This window comes from Lepisosteus platostomus, chromosome 10 (genome assembly GCF_059453375.1).
Source record: "Lepisosteus platostomus isolate fLepPlt1 chromosome 10, fLepPlt1.hap1, whole genome shotgun sequence".
NCBI classification, from domain to species: domain Eukaryota; kingdom Metazoa; phylum Chordata; class Actinopteri; order Semionotiformes; family Lepisosteidae; genus Lepisosteus; species Lepisosteus platostomus.
Window position 1 is genome coordinate 26811844 of NC_142620.1, and position 16330 is coordinate 26828173.

Here is a 16330-nt window from a genome sequence, read left to right on the forward strand (position 1 = left end):
ACATTGGGTTTCAACAGTTTGAAAAAACGCGTTTATTTCGGGCTGAAAAACACATTTTGAAAAGTGTGCTGTTCCTGAACCAGAAGTTACATGGGGGTTACCAAAGTTGCCCAAACATTTTTATTTCTGCTGAAAAACACGTTTTGACAACTTCTGCACACTGGGGTTAAAGGCTGACTCAGTGGGCTCTTCTGAGCCAGGCAGTTACATTGGGATTCAACAGTCTGAAAAAACATGTTTATTTTGGGCTGAAAAACACGTTTTGTAAAGTGTGGTGTTCATGCCCCGCAAGTTACATGTGGGTGACCAACGTTGCCCAAACGTGTTTATTTCTGTTGAAAAACACGTTTTGACAACTTCTGCACACTGGGGTTAAGGGCTGACTCAGTGGGCTCTTCTGAGCCAGGCAGTTACATTGGTATTCCAAGGTTTGAAAAAACGCGTTTAATTCGGGCTGAAAAACACGTTTTGAAAAGTGTACTGTTCCTGCCCCAGAAGTTACATGGGGGTGACCAAAGTTGCCCAAACGTGTTTATTTCTGCTGAAAAACACGTTTTGACAACTTCTGCACACTGGGGTTAAGGGCTGACTCAGTGGGCTCTTCTGAGCCAGGCAGTTACTTTGGGATTTAACAGTTTGAGATGACGCGTTTATTTCTGCTGAAAAACACGTTTTGTCAACTTCTGCACACTAGGGTTAAGGGCTGACTCAGTGGGCTCTTCTGAGCCAGTCAGTTACACTGTGATTCCAAGGGTTGAGAAAACGCGTTTACTTCGGGCTGAAAAACACGTTTTGAAAAGTATGTTGTTCCTGCCCTATAACTTACGTGTTGGTGACCAAAGCTGCCAAAACGTGTTTATTTGTGCTGAAAAACACGTTTTGACAACTTCTGCACACTGGGGTTAAGGGCTGACTCAGTGGGCTCTTCTGAGCCAGTCAGTTACACTGGGATTCCAAGGGTTGAGAAAACGCGTTTATTTCGGGCTGAAAAACACGTTTTGAAAAGTGTTCTGTTCCTGCCCTATAACTTACATGTTGTTGACCAAAGTTGCCAAAACGTGTTTATTTGTGCTGAAAAACACGTTTTGACAACTTCTGCACACTGGGGTTAAGGGCTGACTCAGTGGGCTCTTCTGAGCCAGTCAGTTACACTGCGATTCCAAGGTTTGGAAAACGCGTTTATTTCGGGCTGAAAAACACGTTTTGAAAAGTGTTCTGTTTCTGCCCTATAACTTACATGTTGTTGACCAAAGTTGCCAATACGTGTTTATTTGTGCTGAAAAACACGTTTTGACAACTTCTGCACACTAGGGTTAAGGGCTGACTCAGTGGGCTCTTCTGAGCCAGTCAGTTACACTGTGATTCCAAGGGTTGAGAAAACGCGTTTATTTCGGGCTGAAAAACACGTTTTGAAAAGTATGTTGTTCCTGCCCTATAACTTACATGTTGGTGACCAAAGTTGCCAAAACGTGTTTATTTGTGCTGAAAAACACATTTTGACAACTTCTGCACACTGGGGTTAAGGGCTGACTCAGTGGGCTCTTCTGAGCCAGTCAGTTACACTGTGATTCCAAGGGTTGAGAGAACGCGTTTATTTCGGGCTGAAAAACATGTTTTGAAAAGTATGTTGTTCCTACCCTATAAATTACATGTTGGTGACCAAAGTTGCCAAAACGTGTTTATTTGTGCTGAAAAACACGTTTTGACAACTTCTGCACACTGGGGTTAAGGGCTGACTCAGTGGGCTCTTCTGAGCCAGTCAGTTACACTGCGATTCCAAGGTTTGGAAAACGCGTTTATTCCGGGCTGAAAAACACGTTTTGAAAAGTGTTCTGTTTCTGCCCTATAACTTACATGTTGTTGACCAAAGTTGCCAATACGTGTTTATTTGTGCTGAAAAACACGTTTTGACAAATTCTGCACACTGGGGTTAAGGGCTGACTCAGTGGGCTCTTCTGAGCCTGTCAGTTACACTGTGATTCCAAGGGTTGAGAAAACGCGTTTATTTCGGGCTAAAAAACACGTTTTGAAAAGTGTTCTGTTCCTGCCCTATAACTTACATGTTGGCGACCAAAGTTGCCAAAACGTGTTTATTTGTGCTGAAAAACACGTTTTGACAACTTCTGCACACTGGGGTTAAGGGCTGACTCAGTGGGCTCTTCTGAGCCAGTCAGTTACACTGTGATTCCAAGAGTTGAGAAAACGCATTTATTTCGGGCTGAAAAACACGTTTTGAAAAGTGTTCTGTTCCTGCCCTATAACTTACATGTTGGTGACCAAAGTTGCCAAAACGTGTTTATTTGTGCTGAAAAACACGTTTTGACAACTTCTGCACACTGGGGTTAAGGGCTGACTCAGTGGGCTCTTCTGAGCCAGTCAGTTACACTGTGATTCCAAGGGTTGAGAAAACGCGTTTACTTCGGGCTGAAAAACACGTTTTGAAAAGTATGTTGTTCCTGCCCTATAACTTACGTGTTGGTGACCAAAGCTGCCAAAACGTGTTTATTTGTGCTGAAAAACACGTTTTGACAACTTCTGCACACTGGGGTTAAGGGCTGACTCAGTGGGCTCTTCTGAGCCAGTCAGTTACACTGGGATTCCAAGGGTTGAGAAAACGCGTTTATTTCGGGCTGAAAAACACGTTTTGAAAAGTGTTCTGTTCCTGCCCTATAACTTACATGTTGTTGACCAAAGTTGCCAAAACGTGTTTATTTGTGCTGAAAAACACGTTTTGACAACTTCTGCACACTGGGGTTAAGGGCTGACTCAGTGGGCTCTTCTGAGGCAGGCAGTTACATTGGGATTCAACAGTCTGAAAAAACGTGTTTATTTTTGGCTGAAAAACACGTTTTGTAAAGTGTGGTGTTCATGCCCCGCAAGTTACATGTGGGTGACCAACGTTGCCCAAACGTGTTTATTTCTGTTGAAAAACACGTTTTGATAACTTCTGCACACTGGGGTTAAGGGCTGACTCAGTGGGCTCTTCTGAGCCAGGCAATTACTTTGGGATTTAAAAGTTTGAGATGACGCGTTTATTTCGGGCTAAAAAACACGTTTTGAAAAGTGTTCTGTTCCTGCCCTTTAACTTACATGTTGGTGACCAAAGTTGCCAAAACGTGTTTATTTGTGCTGAAAAACACGTTTTGACAACTTCTGCACACTGGGGTTAAGGGCTGACTCAGTGGGCTCTTCTGAGCCAGTCAGTTACACTGCGATTCCAAGGGTTGAGAAAACGCGTTTATTTCGGGCTGAAAAACACGTTTTGAAAAGTGTTCTGTTCCTGCCCTATAACTTACATGTTGGTGACCAAAGTTGCCAAAACATGTTTATTTGTGCTGAAAAACACGTTTTGACAACTTCTGCACACTGGGGTTAAGGGCTGACTCAGTGGGCTCTTCTGAGCCAGTCAGTTACACTGTGATTCCAAGGGTTGAGAAAACGCGTTTACTTCGGGCTGAAAAACACGTTTTGAAAAGTATGTTGTTCCTGCCCTATAACTTACGTGTTGGTGACCAAAGCTGCCAAAACGTGTTTATTTGTGCTGAAAAACACGTTTTGACAACTTCTGCACACTGGGGTTAAGGGCTGACTCAGTGGGCTCTTCTGAGCCAGTCAGTTACACTGGGATTCCAAGGGTTGAGAAAACGCGTTTATTTCGGGCTGAAAAACACGTTTTGAAAAGTGTTCTGTTCCTGCCCTATAACTTACATGTTGTTGACCAAAGTTGCCAAAACGTGTTTATTTGTGCTGAAAAACACGTTTTGACAACTTCTGCACACTGGGGTTAAGGGCTGACTCAGTGGGCTCTTCTGAGGCAGGCAGTTACATTGGGATTCAACAGTCTGAAAAAACGTGTTTATTTTTGGCTGAAAAACACGTTTTGTAAAGTGTGGTGTTCATGCCCCGCAAGTTACATGTGGGTGACCAACGTTGCCCAAACGTGTTTATTTCTGTTGAAAAACACGTTTTGATAACTTCTGCACACTGGGGTTAAGGGCTGACTCAGTGGGTTCTTCTGAGCCAGGCAGTTACTTTGGGATTTAACAGTTTGAGATGACGCGTTTATTTCGGGCTGAAAAACACGTTTTGAAAAGTGTGCTGTTCCTGCCCCAGAAGTTACATGGGGGTGACCAACATTGCCCGAACGTGTTTATTTCTGCTGAAAAACACGTTTTGTCAACTTCTGCACACTAGGGTTAAGGGCTGACTCAGTGGGCTCTTCTGAGTAAGGCAGTTACATTGGGATTCCAAGGTTTGAAAAAACGTGTTTATTTCGGGCTGAAAAACACGTTTTGAAAAGTGTTCTGTTCCTGCCCTATAACTTACATGTTGGTGACCAAAGTTGCCAAAACGTGTTTATTTGTGCTGAAAAACACGTTTTGACAACTTCTGCACACTGGGGTTAAGGGCTGACTCAGTGGGCTCTTCTGAGCCAGTCAGTTACACTGTGATTCCAAGGGTTGAGAGAACGCGTATATTTCGGGCTGAAAAACATGTTTTGAAAAGTATGTTGTTCCTACCCTATAAATTACATGTTGGTGACCAAAGTTGCCAAAACGTGTTTATTTGTGCTGAAAAACACGTTTTGACAACTTCTGCACACTGGGGTTAAGGGCTGACTCAGTGGGCTCTTCTGAGCCAGTCAGTTACACTGTGATTCCAAGGGTTGAGAGAACGCGTTTATTTCGGGCTGAAAAACATGTTTTGAAAAGTATGTTGTTCCTACCCTATAAATTACATGTTGGTGACCAAAGTTGCCAAAACGTGTTTATTTGTGCTGAAAAACACGTTTTGACAACTTCTGCACACTGGGGTTAAGGGCTGACTCAGTGGGCTCTTCTGAGCCAGTCAGTTACACTGCGATTCCAAGGTTTGGAAAACGCGTTTATTTCGGGCTGAAAAACACGTTTTGAAAAGTGTTCTGTTTCTGCCCTATAACTTACATGTTGTTGACCAAAGTTGCCAATACGTGTTTATTTGTGCTGAAAAACACGTTTTGACAACTTCTGCACACTAGGGTTAAGGGCTGACTCAGTGGGCTCTTCTGAGCCAGTCAGTTACACTGTGATTCCAAGGGTTGAGAAAACGCGTTTATTTCGGGCTGAAAAACACGTTTTGAAAAGTATGTTGTTCCTGCCCTATAACTTACATGTTGGTGACCAAAGTTGCCAAAACGTGTTTATTTGTGCTGAAAAACACATTTTGACAACTTCTGCACACTGGGGTTAAGGGCTGACTCAGTGGGCTCTTCTGAGCCAGTCAGTTACACTGTGATTCCAAGGGTTGAGAGAACGCGTTTATTTCGGGCTGAAAAACATGTTTTGAAAAGTATGTTGTTCCTACCCTATAAATTACATGTTGGTGACCAAAGTTGCCAAAACGTGTTTATTTGTGCTGAAAAACACGTTTTGACAACTTCTGCACACTGGGGTTAAGGGCTGACTCAGTGGGCTCTTCTGAGCCAGTCAGTTACACTGCGATTCCAAGGTTTGGAAAACGCGTTTATTTCGGGCTGAAAAACACGTTTTGAAAAGTGTTCTGTTTCTGCCCTATAACTTACATGTTGTTGACCAAAGTTGCCAATACGTGTTTATTTGTGCTGAAAAACACGTTTTGACAACTTCTGCACACTGGGGTTAAGGGCTGACTCAGTGGGCTCTTCTGAGCCAGTCAGTTACACTGTGATTCCAAGGGTTGAGAAAACGCGTTTATTTCGGGCTGAAAAACACTTTTTGAAAAGTATGTTGTTCCTACCCTATAAATTACATGTTGGTGACCAAAGTTGCCAAAACGTGTTTATTTGTGCTGAAAAACACGTTTTGACAACTTCTGCACACTGGGGTTAAGGGCTGACTCAGTGGGCTCTTCTGAGCCAGTCAGTTACACTGTGATTCCAAGGGTTGAGAGAACGCGTTTATTTCGGGCTGAAAAACATGTTTTGAAAAGTATGTTGTTCCTACCCTATAAATTACATGTTGGTGACCAAAGTTGCCAAAACGTGTTTATTTGTGCTGAAAAACACGTTTTGACAACTTCTGCACACTGGGGTTAAGGGCTGACTCAGTGGGCTCTTCTGAGCCAGTCAGTTACACTGCGATTCCAAGGTTTGGAAAACGCGTTTATTTCGGGCTGAAAAACACGTTTTGAAAAGTGTTCTGTTTCTGCCCTATAACTTACATGTTGTTGACCAAAGTTGCCAATACGTGTTTATTTGTGCTGAAAAACACGTTTTGACAACTTCTGCACACTAGGGTTAAGGGCTGACTCAGTGGGCTCTTCTGAGCCAGTCAGTTACACTGTGATTCCAAGGGTTGAGAGAACGCGTTTATTTCGGGCTGAAAAACATGTTTTGAAAAGTATGTTGTTCCTACCCTATAAATTACATGTTGGTGACCAAAGTTGCCAAAACGTGTTTATTTGTGCTGAAAAACACGTTTTGACAACTTCTGCACACTGGGGTTAAGGGCTGACTCAGTGGGCTCTTCTGAGCCAGTCAGTTACACTGCGATTCCAAGGTTTGGAAAACGCGTTTATTTCGGGCTGAAAAACACGTTTTGAAAAGTGTTCTGTTTCTGCCCTATAACTTACATGTTGTTGACCAAAGTTGCCAATACGTGTTTATTTGTGCTGAAAAACACGTTTTGACAACTTCTGCACACTGGGGTTAAGGGCTGACTCAGTGGGCTCTTCTGAGCCAGTCAGTTACACTGTGATTCCAAGGGTTGAGAAAACGCGTTTATTTCGGGCTGAAAAACACTTTTTGAAAAGTATGTTGTTCCTACCCTATAAATTACATGTTGGTGACCAAAGTTGCCAAAACGTGTTTATTTGTGCTGAAAAACACGTTTTGACAAATTCTGCACACTGGGGTTAAGGGCTGACTCAGTGGGCTCTTCTGAGCCTGTCAGTTACACTGTGATTCCAAGGGTTGAGAAAACGCGTTTATTTCGGGCTAAAAAACACGTTTTGAAAAGTGTTCTGTTCCTGCCCTATAACTTACATGTTGGTGACCAAAGTTGCCAAAACGTGTTTATTTGTGCTGAAAAACACGTTTTGACAACTTCTGCACACTGGGGTTAAGGGCTGACTCAGTGGGCTCTTCTGAGCCAGTCAGTTACACTGCGATTCCAAGGGTTGAGAAAACGCGTTTATTTCGGGCTGAAAAACACGTTTTGAAAAGTGTTCTGTTCCTGCCCTATAACTTACATGTTGTTGACCAAAGTTGCCAAAATGTGTTTATTTCTGCTGAAAAACACGTTTTGACAACTTCTGCACACTGGGGTTAAGGGCTGACTCAGTGGGCTCTTCTGAGCCAGTCAGTTACACTGTGATTCCAAGGGTTGAGAAAACGCGTTTACTTCGGGCTGAAAAACACGTTTTGAAAAGTATGTTGTTCCTGCCCTATAACTTACGTGTTGGTGACCAAAGCTGCCAAAACGTGTTTATATGTGCTGAAAAACACGTTTTGACAACTTCTGCACACTGGGGTTAAGGGCTGACTCAGTGGGCTCTTCTGAGCCAGTCAGTTACACTGGGATTCCAAGGGTTGAGAAAACGCATTTATTTCGGGCTGAAAAACACGTTTTGAAAAGTGTTCTGTTCCTGCCCTATAACTTACATGTTGTTGACCAAAGTTGCCAAAACGTGTTTATTTGTGCTGAAAAACACGTTTTGACAACTTCTGCACACTGGGGTTAAGGGCTGACTCAGTGGGCTCTTCTGAGGCAGGCAGTTACATTGGGATTCAACAGTCTGAAAAAACGTGTTTATTTTTCGCTGAAAAACACGTTTTGTAAAGTGTGGTGTTCATGCCCCGCAAGTTACATGTGGGTGACCAACGTTGCCCAAACGTGTTTATTTCTGTTGAAAAGCACGTTTTGATAACTTCTGCACACTGGGGTTAAGGGCTGACTCAGTGGGCTCTTCTGAGCTAGGCAGTTACTTTGGGATTTAACAGTTTGAGATGACGCGTTTATTTCGGGCTGAAAAACACGTTTTGAAAAGTGTGCTGTTCCTGCCCCAGAAGTTACATGGGGGTGACCAACATTGCCCGAACGTGTTTATTTCTGCTGAAAAACACGTTTTGTCAACTTCTGCACACTAGGGTTAAGGGCTGACTCAGTGGGCTCTTCTGAGTAAGGCAGTTACATTGGGATTCCAAGGTTTGAAAAAACGCGTTTATTTCGGGCTGAAAAACACGTTTTGAAAAGTGTTCTGTTCCTGCCCTATAACTTACATGTTGGTGACCAAAGTTGCCAAAACGTGTTTATTTGTGCTGAAAAACACGTTTTGACAACTTCTGCACACTGGGGTTAAGGGCTGACTCAGTGGGCTCTTCTGAGCCAGTCAGTTACACTGTGATTCCAAGGGTTGAGAGAACGCGTTTATTTCGGGCTGAAAAACATGTTTTGAAAAGTATGTTGTTCCTACCCTATAACTTACGTGTTGGTGACCAAAGCTGCCAAAACGTGTTTATTTGTGCTGAAAAACACGTTTTGACAACTTCTGCACACTGGGGTTAAGGGCTGACTCAGTGGGCTCTTCTGAGCCAGTCAGTTACACTGGGATTCCAAGGGTTGAGAAAACGCGTTTATTTCGGGCTGAAAAACACGTTTTGAAAAGTGTTCTGTTCCTGCCCTATAACTTACATGTTGTTGACCAAAGTTGCCAAAACGTGTTTATTTGTGCTGAAAAACACGTTTTGACAACTTCTGCACACTGGGGTTAAGGGCTGACTCAGTGGGCTCTTCTGAGGCAGGCAGTTACATTGGGATTCAACAGTCTGAAAAAACGTGTTTATTTTTGGCTGAAAAACACGTTTTGTAAAGTGTGGTGTTCATGCCCCGCAAGTTACATGTGGGTGACCAACGTTGCCCAAACGTGTTTATTTCTGTTGAAAAACACGTTTTGATAACTTCTGCACACTGGGGTTAAGGGCTGACTCAGTGGGCTCTTCTGAGCCAGGCAATTACTTTGGGATTTAAAAGTTTGAGATGACGCGTTTATTTCGGGCTAAAAAACACGTTTTGAAAAGTGTTCTGTTCCTGCCCTATAACTTACATGTTGGTGACCAAAGTTGCCAAAACGTGTTTATTTGTGCTGAAAAACACGTTTTGACAACTTCTGCACACTGGGATTAAGGGATGACTCAGTGGGCTCTTCTGAGCCAGTCAGTTACACTGTGATTCCAAGGGTTGAGAAAACGCGTTTATTTCGGGCTGAAAAACACGTTTTGAAAAGTGTTCTGTTCCTGCCCTATAACTTACATGTTGGTGACCAAAGTTGCCAAAACGTGTTTATTTGTGCTGAAAAACACGTTTTGACAACTTCTGCACACTGGGGTTAAGGGCTGAGTCAGTGGGCTCTTCTGAGCCAGTCAGTTACACTGTGATTCCAAGGGTTGAGAAAACGCGTTTACTTCGGGCTGAAAAACACGTTTTGAAAAGTATGTTGTTCCTGCCCTATAACTTACGTGTTGGTGACCAAAGCTGCCAAAACGTGTTTATTTGTGCTGAAAAACACGTTTTGACAACTTCTGCACACTGGGGTTAAGGGCTGACTCAGTGGGCTCTTCTGAGCCAGTCAGTTACACTGGGATTCCAAGGGTTGAGAAAACGCGTTTATTTCGGGCTGAAAAACACGTTTTGAAAAGTGTTCTGTTCCTGCCCTATAACTTACATGTTGTTGACCAAAGTTGCCAAAACGTGTTTATTTGTGCTGAAAAACACGTTTTGACAACTTCTGCACACTGGGGTTAAGGGCTGACTCAGTGGGCTCTTCTGAGGCAGGCAGTTACATTGGGATTCAACAGTCTGAAAAAACGTGTTTATTTTTGGCTGAAAAACACGTTTTGTAAAGTGTGGTGTTCATGCCCCGCAAGTTACATGTGGGTGACCAACGTTGCCCAAACGTGTTTATTTCTGTTGAAAAACACGTTTTGATAACTTCTGCACACTGGGGTTAAGGGCTGACTCAGTGGGCTCTTCTGAGCCAGGCAGTTACTTTGGGATTTAACAGTTTGAGATGACGCGTTTATTTCGGGCTGAAAAACACGTTTTGAAAAGTGTGCTGTTCCTGCCCCAGAAGTTACATGGGGGTGACCAACATTGCCCGAACGTGTTTATTTCTGCTGAAAAACACGTTTTGTCAACTTCTGCACACTAGGGTTAAGGGCTGACTCAGTGGGCTCTTCTGAGTAAGGCAGTTACATTGGGATTCCAAGGTTTGAAAAAACGTGTTTATTTCGGGCTGAAAAACACGTTTTGAAAAGTGTTCTGTTCCTGCCCTATAACTTACATGTTGGTGACCAAAGTTGCCAAAACGTGTTTATTTGTGCTGAAAAACACGTTTTGACAACTTCTGCACACTGGGGTTAAGGGCTGACTCAGTGGGCTCTTCTGAGCCAGTCAGTTACACTGTGATTCCAAGGGTTGAGAGAACGCGTATATTTCGGGCTGAAAAACATGTTTTGAAAAGTATGTTGTTCCTACCCTATAAATTACATGTTGGTGACCAAAGTTGCCAAAACGTGTTTATTTGTGCTGAAAAACACGTTTTGACAACTTCTGCACACTGGGGTTAAGGGCTGACTCAGTGGGCTCTTCTGAGCCAGTCAGTTACACTGTGATTCCAAGGGTTGAGAGAACGCGTTTATTTCGGGCTGAAAAACATGTTTTGAAAAGTATGTTGTTCCTACCCTATAAATTACATGTTGGTGACCAAAGTTGCCAAAACGTGTTTATTTGTGCTGAAAAACACGTTTTGACAACTTCTGCACACTGGGGTTAAGGGCTGACTCAGTGGGCTCTTCTGAGCCAGTCAGTTACACTGCGATTCCAAGGTTTGGAAAACGCGTTTATTTCGGGCTGAAAAACACGTTTTGAAAAGTGTTCTGTTTCTGCCCTATAACTTACATGTTGTTGACCAAAGTTGCCAATACGTGTTTATTTGTGCTGAAAAACACGTTTTGACAACTTCTGCACACTAGGGTTAAGGGCTGACTCAGTGGGCTCTTCTGAGCCAGTCAGTTACACTGTGATTCCAAGGGTTGAGAAAACGCGTTTATTTCGGGCTGAAAAACACGTTTTGAAAAGTATGTTGTTCCTGCCCTATAACTTACATGTTGGTGACCAAAGTTGCCAAAACGTGTTTATTTGTGCTGAAAAACACATTTTGACAACTTCTGCACACTGGGGTTAAGGGCTGACTCAGTGGGCTCTTCTGAGCCAGTCAGTTACACTGCGATTCCAAGGTTTGGAAAACGCGTTTATTTCGGGCTGAAAAACACGTTTTGAAAAGTGTTCTGTTTCTGCCCTATAACTTACATATTGTTGACCAAAGTTGCCAATACGTGTTTATTTGTGCTGAAAAACACGTTTTGACAACTTCTGCACACTGGGGTTAAGGGCTGACTCAGTGGGCTCTTCTGAGCCAGTCAGTTACACTGTGATTCCAGGAGTTGAGAAAACGCGTTTATTTCGGGCTGAAAAACACTTTTTGAAAAGTATGTTGTTCCTACCCTATAAATTACATGTTGGTGACCAAAGTTGCCAAAACGTGTTTATTTGTGCTGAAAAACACGTTTTGACAAATTCTGCACACTGGGGTTAAGGGCTGACTCAGTGGGCTCTTCTGAGCCTGTCAGTTACACTGTGATTCCAAGGGTTGAGAAAACGCGTTTATTTCGGGCTGAAAAACATGTTTTGAAAAGTGTTCTGTTCCTGCCCTATAACTTACATGTTGGTGACCAAAGTTGCCAAAACTTGTTTATTTGTGCTGAAAAACACGTTTTGACAACTTCTGCACACTGGGGTTAAGGGCTGACTCAGTGGGCTCTTCTGAGCCAGTCAGTTACACTGGGATTCCAAGGGTTGAGAAAACGCGTTTATTTCGGGCTGAAAAACACGTTTTGAAAAGTGTTCTGTTCCTGCCCTATAACTTACATGTTGGTGACCAAAGTTGCCAAAACGTGTTTATTTGTGCTGAAAAACACGTTTTGACAACTTCTGCACACTGGGGTTAAGGGCTGACTCAGTGGGCTCTTCTGAGCCAGTCAGTTACACTGCGATTCCAAGGTTTGGAAAACGCGTTTATTTCGGGCTGAAAAACACGTTTTGAAAAGTGTTCTGTTTCTGCCCTATAACTTACATGTTGTTGACCAAAGTTGCCAATACGTGTTTATTTGTGCTGAAAAACACGTTTTGACAACTTCTGCACACTGGGGTTAAGGGCTGACTCAGTGGGCTCTTCTGAGCCAGTCAGTTACACTGTGATTCCAAGGGTTGAGAAAACGCGTTTATTTCGGGCTGAAAAACATGTTTTGAAAAGTGTTCTGTTCCTGCCCTATAACTTACATGTTGGTGACCAAAGTTGCCAAAACGTGTTTATTTGTGCTGAAAAACACGTTTTGACAACTTCTGCACACTGGGGTTAAGGGCTGACTCAGTGGGCTCTTCTGAGCCAGTCAGTTACACTGCGATTCCAAGGGTTGAGAAAACGCGTTTATTTCGGGCTGAAAAACACGTTTTGAAAAGTGTTCTGTTCCTGCCCTATAACTTACATGTTGGCGACCAAAGTTGCCAAAACGTGTTTATTTGTGCTGAAAAACACGTTTTGACAACTTCTGCACACTGGGGTTAAGGGCTGACTCAGTGGGCTCTTCTGAGCCAGTCAGTTACACTGTGATTCCAAGAGTTGAGAAAACGCATTTATTTCGGGCTGAAAAACACGTTTTGAAAAGTGTTCTGTTCCTGCCCTATAACTTACATGTTGGTGACCAAAGTTGCCAAAACGTGTTTATTTGTGCTGAAAAACACGTTTTGACAACTTCTGCACACTGGGGTTAAGGGCTGACTCAGTGGGCTCTTCTGAGCCAGTCAGTTACACTGCGATTCCAAGGTTTGGAAAACGCGTTTATTTCGGGTTGAAAAACACGTTTTGAAAAGTGTTCTGTTTCTGCCCTATAACTTACATGTTGTTGACCAAAGTTGCCAATACGTGTTTATTTGTGCTGAAAAACACGTTTTGACAACTTCTGCACACTGGGGTTAAGGGCTGACTCAGTGGGCTCTTCTGAGGCAGGCAGTTACATTGGGATTCAACAGTCTGAAAAAACGTGTTTATTTTTGGCTGAAAAACACGTTTTGTAAAGTGTGGTGTTCATGCCCCGCAAGTTACATGTGGGTGACCAACGTTGCCCAAACGTGTTTATTTCTGTTGAAAAGCACGTTTTGATAACTTCTGCACACTGGGGTTAAGGGCTGACTCAGTGGGCTCTTCTGAGCTAGGCAGTTACTTTGGGATTTAACAGTTTGAGATGACGCGTTTATTTCGGGCTGAAAAACACGTTTTGAAAAGTGTGCTGTTCCTGCCCCAGAAGTTACATGGGGGTGACCAACATTGCCCGAACGTGTTTATTTCTGCTGAAAAACACGTTTTGTCAACTTCTGCACACTAGGGTTAAGGGCTGACTCAGTGGGCTCTTCTGAGTAAGGCAGTTACATTGGGATTCCAAGGTTTGAAAAAACGCGTTTATTTCGGGCTGAAAAACACGTTTTGAAAAGTGTTCTGTTCCTGCCCTATAACTTACATGTTGGTGACCAAAGTTGCCAAAACGTGTTTATTTGTGCTGAAAAACACGTTTTGACAACTTCTGCACACTGGGGTTAAGGGCTGACTCAGTGGGCTCTTCTGAGCCAGTCAGTTACACTGTGATTCCAAGGGTTGAGAAAACGCGTTTATTTCGGGCTGAAAAACACGTTTTGAAAAGTGTTCTGTTCCTGCCCTATAACTTACATGTTGTTGACCAAAGTTGCCAAAACGTGTTTATTTGTGCTGAAAAACACGTTTTGACAACTTCTGCACACTGGGGTTAAGGGCTGACTCAGTGGGCTCTTCTGAGCCAGTCAGTTACACTGTGATTCCAGGAGTTGAGAAAACGCGTTTATTTCGGGCTGAAAAACACGTTTTGAAAAGTGTTCTGTTCCTGCCCTATAACTTACATGTTGGTGACCAAAGTTGCCAAAACGTGTTTATTTGTGCTGAAAAACACGTTTTGACAACTTCTGCACACTGGGGTTAAGGGATGACTCAGTGGGCTCTTCTGAGCCAGTCAGTTACACTGTGATTCCAAGGGTTGAGAGAACGCGTTTATTTCGGGCTGAAAAACATGTTTTGAAAAGTATGTTGTTCCTACCCTATAAATTACATGTTGGTGACCAAAGTTGCCAAAACGTGTTTATTTGTGCTGAAAAACACGTTTTGACAACTTCTGCACACTGGGGTTAAGGGCTGACTCAGTGGGCTCTTCTGAGCCAGTCAGTTACACTGCGATTCCAAGGTTTGGAAAACGCGTTTATTTCGGGCTGAAAAACACGTTTTGAAAAGTGTTCTGTTTCTGCCCTATAACTTACATGTTGTTGACCAAAGTTGCCAATACGTGTTTATTTGTGCTGAAAAACACGTTTTGACAACTTCTGCACACTGGGGTTAAGGGCTGACTCAGTGGGCTCTTCTGAGCCAGTCAGTTACACTGTGATTCCAAGGGTTGAGAAAACGCGTTTATTTCGGGCTGAAAAACACTTTTTGAAAAGTATGTTGTTCCTACCCTATAAATTACATGTTGGTGACCAACGTTGCCAAAACGTGTTTATTTGTGTTGAAAAACACGTTTTGACAAATTCTGCACACTGGGGTTAAGGGCTGACTCAGTGGGCTCTTCTGAGCCTGTCAGTTACACTGTGATTCCAAGGGTTGAGAAAACGCGTTTATTTCGGGCTAAAAAACACGTTTTGAAAAGTGTTCTGTTCCTGCCCTATAACTTACATGTTGGTGACCAAAGTTGCCAAAACGTGTTTATTTGTGCTGAAAAACACGTTTTGACAACTTCTGCACACTGGGGTTAAGGGCTGACTCAGTGGGCTCTTCTGAGCCAGTCAGTTACACTGCGATTCCAAGGGTTGAGAAAACGCGTTTATTTCGGGCTGAAAAACACGTTTTGAAAAGTGTTCTGTTCCTGCCCTATAACTTACATGTTGGCGACCAAAGTTGCCAAAACGTGTTTATTTGTGCTGAAAAACACGTTTTGACAACTTCTGCACACTGGGGTTAAGGGCTGACTCAGTGGGCTCTTCTGAGCCAGTCAGTTACACTGTGATTCCAAGAGTTGAGAAAACGCATTTATTTCGGGCTGAAAAACACGTTTTGAAAAGTGTTCTGTTCCTGCCCTATAACTTACATGTTGGTGACCAAAGTTGCCAAAACGTGTTTATTTGTGCTGAAAAACACGTTTTGACAACTTCTGCACACTGGGGTTAAGGGCTGACTCAGTGGGCTCTTCTGAGCCAGTCAGTTACACTGTGATTCCAAGGGTTGAGAAAACACGTTTACTTCGGGCTGAAAAACACGTTTTGAAAAGTATGTTGTTCCTGCCCTATAACTTACGTGTTGGTGACCAAAGCTGCCAAAACATGTTTATATGTGCTGAAAAACACGTTTTGACAACTTCTGCACACTGGGGTTAAGGGCTGACTCAGTGGGCTCTTCTGAGCCAGTCAGTTACACTGGGATTCCAAGGGTTGAGAAAACGCGTTTATTTCGGGCTGAAAAACACGTTTTGAAAAGTGTTCTGTTCCTGTCCTATAACTTACATGTTGTTGACCAAAGTTGCCAAAACGTGTTTATTTGTGCTGAAAAACACGTTTTGACAACTTCTGCACACTGGGGTTAAGGGCTGACTCAGTGGGCTCTTCTGAGGCAGGCAGTTACATTGGGATTCAACAGTCTGAAAAAACGTGTTTATTTTTGGCTGAAAAACACGTTTTGTAAAGTGTGGTGTTCATGCCCCGCAAGTTACATGTGGGTGACCAACGTTGCCCAAACGTGTTTATTTCTGTTGAAAAACACGTTTTGATAACTTCTGCACACTGGGGTTAAGGGCTGACTCAGTGGGCTCTTCTGAGCCAGGCAGTTACTTTGGGATTTAACAGTTTGAGATGACGCGTTTATTTCGGGCTGAAAAACACGTTTTGAAAAGTGTGCTGTTCCTGCCCCAGAAGTTACATGGGGGTGACCAACATTGCCCGAACGTGTTTATTTCTGCTGAAAAACACGTTTTGTCAACTTCTGCACACTAGGGTTAAGGGCTGACTCAGTGGGCTCTTCTGAGTAAGGCAGTTACATTGGGATTCCAAGGTTTGAAAAAACGCGTTTATTTCGGGCTGAAAAACACGTTTTGAAAAGTGTTCTGTTCCTGCCCTATAACTTACATGTTGGTGACCAAAGTTGCCAAAACGTGTTTATTTGTGCTGAAAAACACGTTTTGACAACTTCT